We start from the raw sequence: 6,000 nt of genomic DNA, 5'->3' as shown, positions 1-6,000 counted from the left end.
TGAGAGAACGTTTTTTTTATTGAAATTGTGTTACTAAATTAATTACATTGGATATGTAGACAGAATAATAGTATGATTTCACACAATTGCAACACCACAAGTCAACACTAGGAGGCAGTTGTGCAAAGCCAAAATCCATGCATGGAAATGTAGTTGCGCATGGTGAAACACACTGGGGAGGAAACAACAGGGGTAGAAGAATGCGTTTGTGTTTTTTTTTTTTTTTTTATGTAAGGCAGAAATGATAGATTATCCTTCAGCAATTGTAAAGTATTTTGATAATGAAGTCATTTCTTTTGCGCAATTTTATGAAGGTCACAATGTTTTCTTTTAGAACAGATATGTCTGCTGTGTTAAGTGTCCTTGAAAAATACTTTGAAACAAAATATTCTGCTTGTACATCTTTGTAGCAAAGCAGATCTCTCACTTCATCAATGCATCTCTTACCTCTGCTTCAGTCCCTCTGCCACTCAAAACTGCTATTGCCCCTGTTCTCAAGGAAGAAACCCAACCTTGATACCTCAGTTTTATCTAATTATCGTCCTATTTCAGATATACCCTTCATGGCAAAATTACTGGAAAGTACTGTTGCCTCCCAGCTTCGGTCTTTTCTAGTTGAAAATAATTTATTTGATCCTATTCAATCTGGTTTTCGTCCTCTTCATAGTACTGAAATTGCACTAGTCAAGGAACTGAATGATCTGCTTCTTTCTGGTGACTCAGTTTCTCTGTCTATACTCCTGCTGCTCGACCTCAGCTCTGACTTCGATACGGTCTCCCATGAATTACTCATATCTCGCCATTCTGAAGTGGGTATTTCTGGTGCTGCTCTTTCTTGGTTTTCTTCCTATCTCTCTGAGAGACAATTCTACATTTCAGTTCAAGATTTTCATTCACCTACTGTCCCCCTGAAGCAAGTTGTCCCCCAGGGATCTGTTCTCGGGCCATTATAATTCATAATCTACATAATACCTTTTGGTCAGATCTTCCACCGTCATGGTTTTAATTTAAATTTTTTATGCTGATGACATCCAATTTTACACTATCTTGGTCTATATATATTAAAATAAAACTTTGATATATAATATATTTAATATTATGGACCTGAGGTCACAAACTAACAATGAAAATGTGTATTTTATTGATTATCAAAAAAGATTAATAAATACAGATAAAATTAATTGTCCATTGTTAATTAATGCAATAACTAAAGTCAAAGATTTTTATGATGAACATTGTCAGATGTGGCTGTCAAATTGGAGGCCCATTTTAGAAATAGAGCACTTTATTCTATATCACTTAGGCTTATCTTCACTCTCAATTCTCTGTTGTACAACTAGGGCCTGTAACATTAAGTACTTTATGTATTTCAGTCTTGTGTTTGTCCTGTGTCTTGCTGCAAAACAAATCGCCCTATGGGGAAAAATAAAAGTTTAACTAACTAACTAACTAACTTTGTCTGTACTGTATCTTGTGTTAGAAGAAAGAAAGTCAAACAGGTTCGGAACAACATGAGGGTAAATAATGGTATGCAGAATTTTCAATACATCACATGCATACACATCTATTTACAAAATGAGAGGCTTTCTTCATTAATAATGTTGGAGTGCTGAATCTATTTGGCACACATACTGTATACACATGTGAATGTTCTCATATTCTTGATTTGCAAAACTCTGGTACTTGTCATTTATACAATGCGCATTGTGTGAGGACGCATTTGTAGGCTATTTAGTAAATCTATTTAGGTGTCACAGTGTGTTCTCACAGATGACTCCATGTGTCGTCTCTAAGAGAGTGCCAAGTGGAAGAGCTCTTGCTAGTTGCATGAGGGACACACACACATGATAAAGTATAAAAAAATGAAGGACTTACTTTGATAACATATGATGGATGGAAGTCGGGAGATTATATGAGGACACATTTGGCTCAATCCTACTATTGTCATTAGTCTAACTTTTGAGTTAAACAAGATTTAATCTCCATTGTCAGCATTCAGAGTTTTGAAATCAAGCTGATTACGAAAGAGGAGAAAAACAGCCCTTAGCTCCGCTCAGTTTTCCTTTCCTAGATAATCCTGTCATGCCATAACCAAATACTTCCATGCAATTGGCTCATTTAATCATTGATTTGCTTATAACAAAAACTTGCGTTGAGTGAAATAAACCAATGTGTCCTTAGGACAGACGAGAGGAGTGAGAGAGAGAGAGAGAGAGAGAGAGAGAGAGAGAGAGAGAGAGAGAGAGAGAGAGAGAGAGAGAGAGAGAGAGAGAGAGAGAGAGAGAGAGAGATAAACGAGATGTGCTTTAGTATTATTTTTGGGGTGCGTACGCATGCAGCGGGGGCGTTTGGTGAGGAAAGGGGGGGTCCAGCTTCAGGACACTTCTGCTAAGCACTGTGTTGTCATCCTCCCACCTCGCCACACTGTGCTTTCACACCATAGTGAGTCACGCTGGCTCTCTGAGCTCTGGAGGTGCGCAATGTGGAATGCTAAGCACACTGAGAGAACTTCACAGAATTCAGACTCTTTATACTCTGGCTTCTCATCTCTCCTTTGTACCTGCTTGGAGATGTTGAAAAAGGCTGAGAGAAAGCGGCTTGATCTTTCGTTTCGGTATGCAGAGCTAAATGTACATTTAGTATTGTCTTGGTTTACCTTATTTTTTTAGGCTTATCTATCTATCTATCTATCTATCTATCTATCTATCTATCTATCTATCTATCTATCTATCTATCTATCTATCTATCTATCTATCTATCTATCTATCTATCTATCTATCTATCTATCTATCTATCTATCTGTCTATCTGTCTATCTGTCTGTCTGTCTGTCTGTCTGTCTGTCTAATTATCATATTATTTATTATGAATATGTATTTATTTTTACATAATCTAAATATATTATAGGAGTCAGGTGTGAAGCAGTCAGGGAAGGGCCTTAGGATATTGAGGCAAGAGGAAAAATATTTAGCATGCGTATCTCCACTTTCATACCCCACACTGTATTGTGTGCACTGTGCACTTATGAAAAGATAATTATGATTTCTTAATGAGATTGCATTCATCAACTTGCATTAGGACTTATTAATGCTTCTGAGAGGGAAATGCTAATAAAGTCTTGGAACGCATAGTGAATATAACGGACTGCCATTAATATCTCTCTGTGGGTATTTGGTAATTACTTTGCTGATTCCATCAATATTATAACACAAATATGAACAATAACAACATGGGCGAGCTTAATTGTATGCTAAATTATGTTAATCACTTAGACTAACTAGTGCATCAGCCATTTTGAAGGCCTCACACGCTCTCTGCTCTGCTCTTCTCATTGGGCCACACAAAGACCCTGTGTGCTCAGCAACAACTTGTCACCTTTCTGCATGTCATTTTGTATTAGTGTATCTGCATCGCTTGAGTGGAAACTAAATGAATGGGACCATTCTTCCTGTTTCCCTGGCATCCCTGACAAGACATTCCTGAGGTCACAGATGCAATTTTGTGGTCAACATGTAGGGGGCGCCGAGTATTGATCACTCAAACGGGACAAAGGCATTGCTAAATAATTTAGAAGGAATGGTCGGATGTTCACAACCTGGTTGACAACATGAAATCTGTTTTTGCACAGGTGATAATCTATGAAAATTTAGCAACTGTGTTGTTTATTAAAAAGAGCATGTTGTTTGTTAAAATTTTTTTTTTTTTAAGTATTCATGGAATCTAGCACTCACTTTAAATAGATTAACATCCACATGCGCTCAATGAGAACATTACTTTTTGGATTATATGTGCCCTTTTTTTTCTTGGATTAAAATATTTTCTGTCAAATATGGAGAGTGGGTTCTGCAGTGTAGTAGCTTGACTAAGATCTACATTAAATTGTTTAGGCCTATATTAATGTTAACTTTTCATGAGGAACTGAAAACAAGATACATATTACAGGGCAACAACTACATATTTTAATGATGAAATCTGTTTACTTACTATCCTCTGCAGTTCAATTTGATGTGATAACTCAATTATGAGACACACGAGTAAACATGCAGCGTGACTATGTTCAAATGAAATCCCGCACAAAACTGCCACTTTTACAGTACCAGTAAAAAAGCTACTCATTCTTATTTATTTACAATTACATTTAAGAATGCACCTTGTTTAATGTACATAGGCTAGTAAGGCTACTAACATGTCCAGTTAACAAATGTAAAAATAAATGTTTGCATCTGACAACAATTTTCCAAGGCTTCAATAGAAAACGCAGTATCATCTTAAAATGTATAAACTAAAACCGCCAGAGCATTTTAGTTTGAGTAAAACATAATGTGAAATGGGTTTATATTCAGACAATAAAAATGTGATTGTGAAAATAACTTGGGATGGTATTGATTTTAGTTGTTTTTCACAAACTACTTCCTGCAAAGAGTTTAGTTTATCAATCATGGCTGGTTACAAATAGCAAAGAGAAATATGAAATAAACATGAGGCGGTTTTTGCAAATAAGGTAAAACACTGAGGCTACTGTTCGTACTATTAATCAAAGTGTTAATTATGCTTAGAATTAAGCATGCCACAAATGCCACCAAACTAATACGACACAGATTTAGTAATGCACGTATTGGAGAGGTCAAACCTACTCTTGTCAAAGACAACAGAATACCAGTCGCGTGATAACCGTGCACCACATAAATTGTGCTGTTGCTAGGGCAACGCCGTCCGTAGGGGGCCCATTCCCACAGATACAAATCACGCTTCTCTCTGTTGTCAGCTATCGCGAGATTCCTGTTAGCGAAGCGTAGCAGCAGCTCGCAGTGACCTCATCAGCAGCTGCAGCGCGAGGCGGAGCAGCAACTTTTGTATGAACTTCTAAGTTGAATAATTGTGAACGAGACGCTGGGGCCAACGGTGCTTCTGCTGGAGTAGATACAACAAAACGCTAAAAAATCTCCCGCGTCAAACGGGAAAACAGCAGGAATAACGGCTGCACACAGACTGCACTTCGCTGGCGATTATTACGAGGCGGAGAGCAGAAGCTTGTGTCGGACTTTTATCGGAGGGTTTTGTGGGAGAAGAGACCGCACGAGAGCAGCGAGAGGTGGAGAGGGAAGAAGGTGAGTTCATAACATGTCTGTGATTTAACCGTCCATGCCAACTCCCAACAATATGTTTGTAAAGGGGGCCAAGGATGTGTTTTTTCGGAGGAATGCTCATGTGTTATCTCTAAAATGACCGCGTTTTATCCCTCGAGCGAGTTGCGACGGTTAACGGGTGATCTCTACTACTACTACTCACCTGTTTATCAGGAAAACCAGAATCGATCTGAAAGTTGCAGTGAAGGCGATAGTGTTTTGATAGATGAAGATGTTGATAGCAGGCAGAATAGAAATATAAACATGTCGTCCGCTGTGTCGTGATTATTTGGTCTCAATTTGATAGGACGTAAGGTAAATATTATATTGGATAAGAGTTTTGATCTTAACTCCAGATGTGGGAAGACCAGTAGCACAGCCGTTTACCAGTGACAGACCAACAACTTCTTAAACATGGATTGTGTGCGTCACATGGCATGCACATATAATCATTACTGCATCAGACAGGGCGAGAATTTAATCAAATGGATCGCAAATTATGAAAAGACATGATTCTGACTATTATGTTTTTTTATCATTAAATCAGGAGTTGCGTGAAGTTTGAAGGAGGTACTTTGTAAAACTTGAATGGCACTTGAAAATGACTGTTTTTCAGTTAATATCTTCCTGTAAATATCAGAGAATTTTAAAGTGTGATTACCAGGCATGTATCTTAGTCATGTAAATTAATACAAGTTTCAGTAATACAATTTTTTCCCTATCCATGTCAATTTCCAATTCGTCAGGTTGAAAACTTTTTTTTTCCCTGTGTGGAATTTATTAAAAAAAAAATCCTTATACATTAATCACTGGAAATGTAATGCACATTAATTGGTCAAAAAGAGTAAGTGCCATCCCTTATATTTAAATAATTT

At 37.4% G+C, this 6,000-nt stretch overlaps 1 protein-coding gene across 7 annotated transcripts in view; it reads left to right on the top strand.

The window, feature by feature from the left end:
- The first annotated feature begins 4,787 nt into the window (after positions 1–4,787).
- The window catches only part of sipa1l1 (signal-induced proliferation-associated 1 like 1), a 76,944-nt gene continuing 75,731 nt past the window's right edge, over positions 4,788–6,000 (top strand). For 4 of the 7 annotated variants that reach the window (XM_089118646.1, XM_089118642.1, XM_039692428.2 and 1 more), the window contains exon 1: positions 4,790–5,107. The gene's annotated coding sequence lies outside the window, so the exon portion shown is untranslated. Of the gene's footprint in view, positions 5,108–6,000 lie in introns of all 7 variants that reach the window. The other 3 variants (XM_089118644.1, XM_089118643.1, XM_089118645.1) reach the window with 2 other exon arrangements.

The sequence above is a fragment of the Pimephales promelas genome, chromosome 13, assembly GCF_988280905.1.
Source record: "Pimephales promelas chromosome 13, fPimPro1.hap1.1, whole genome shotgun sequence".
Lineage (NCBI taxonomy): Eukaryota > Metazoa > Chordata > Actinopteri > Cypriniformes > Leuciscidae > Pimephales > Pimephales promelas.
The sequence above is the reverse complement of the archived record's forward strand: the minus strand, read 5'-3'. Positions and strand labels throughout refer to the sequence as shown.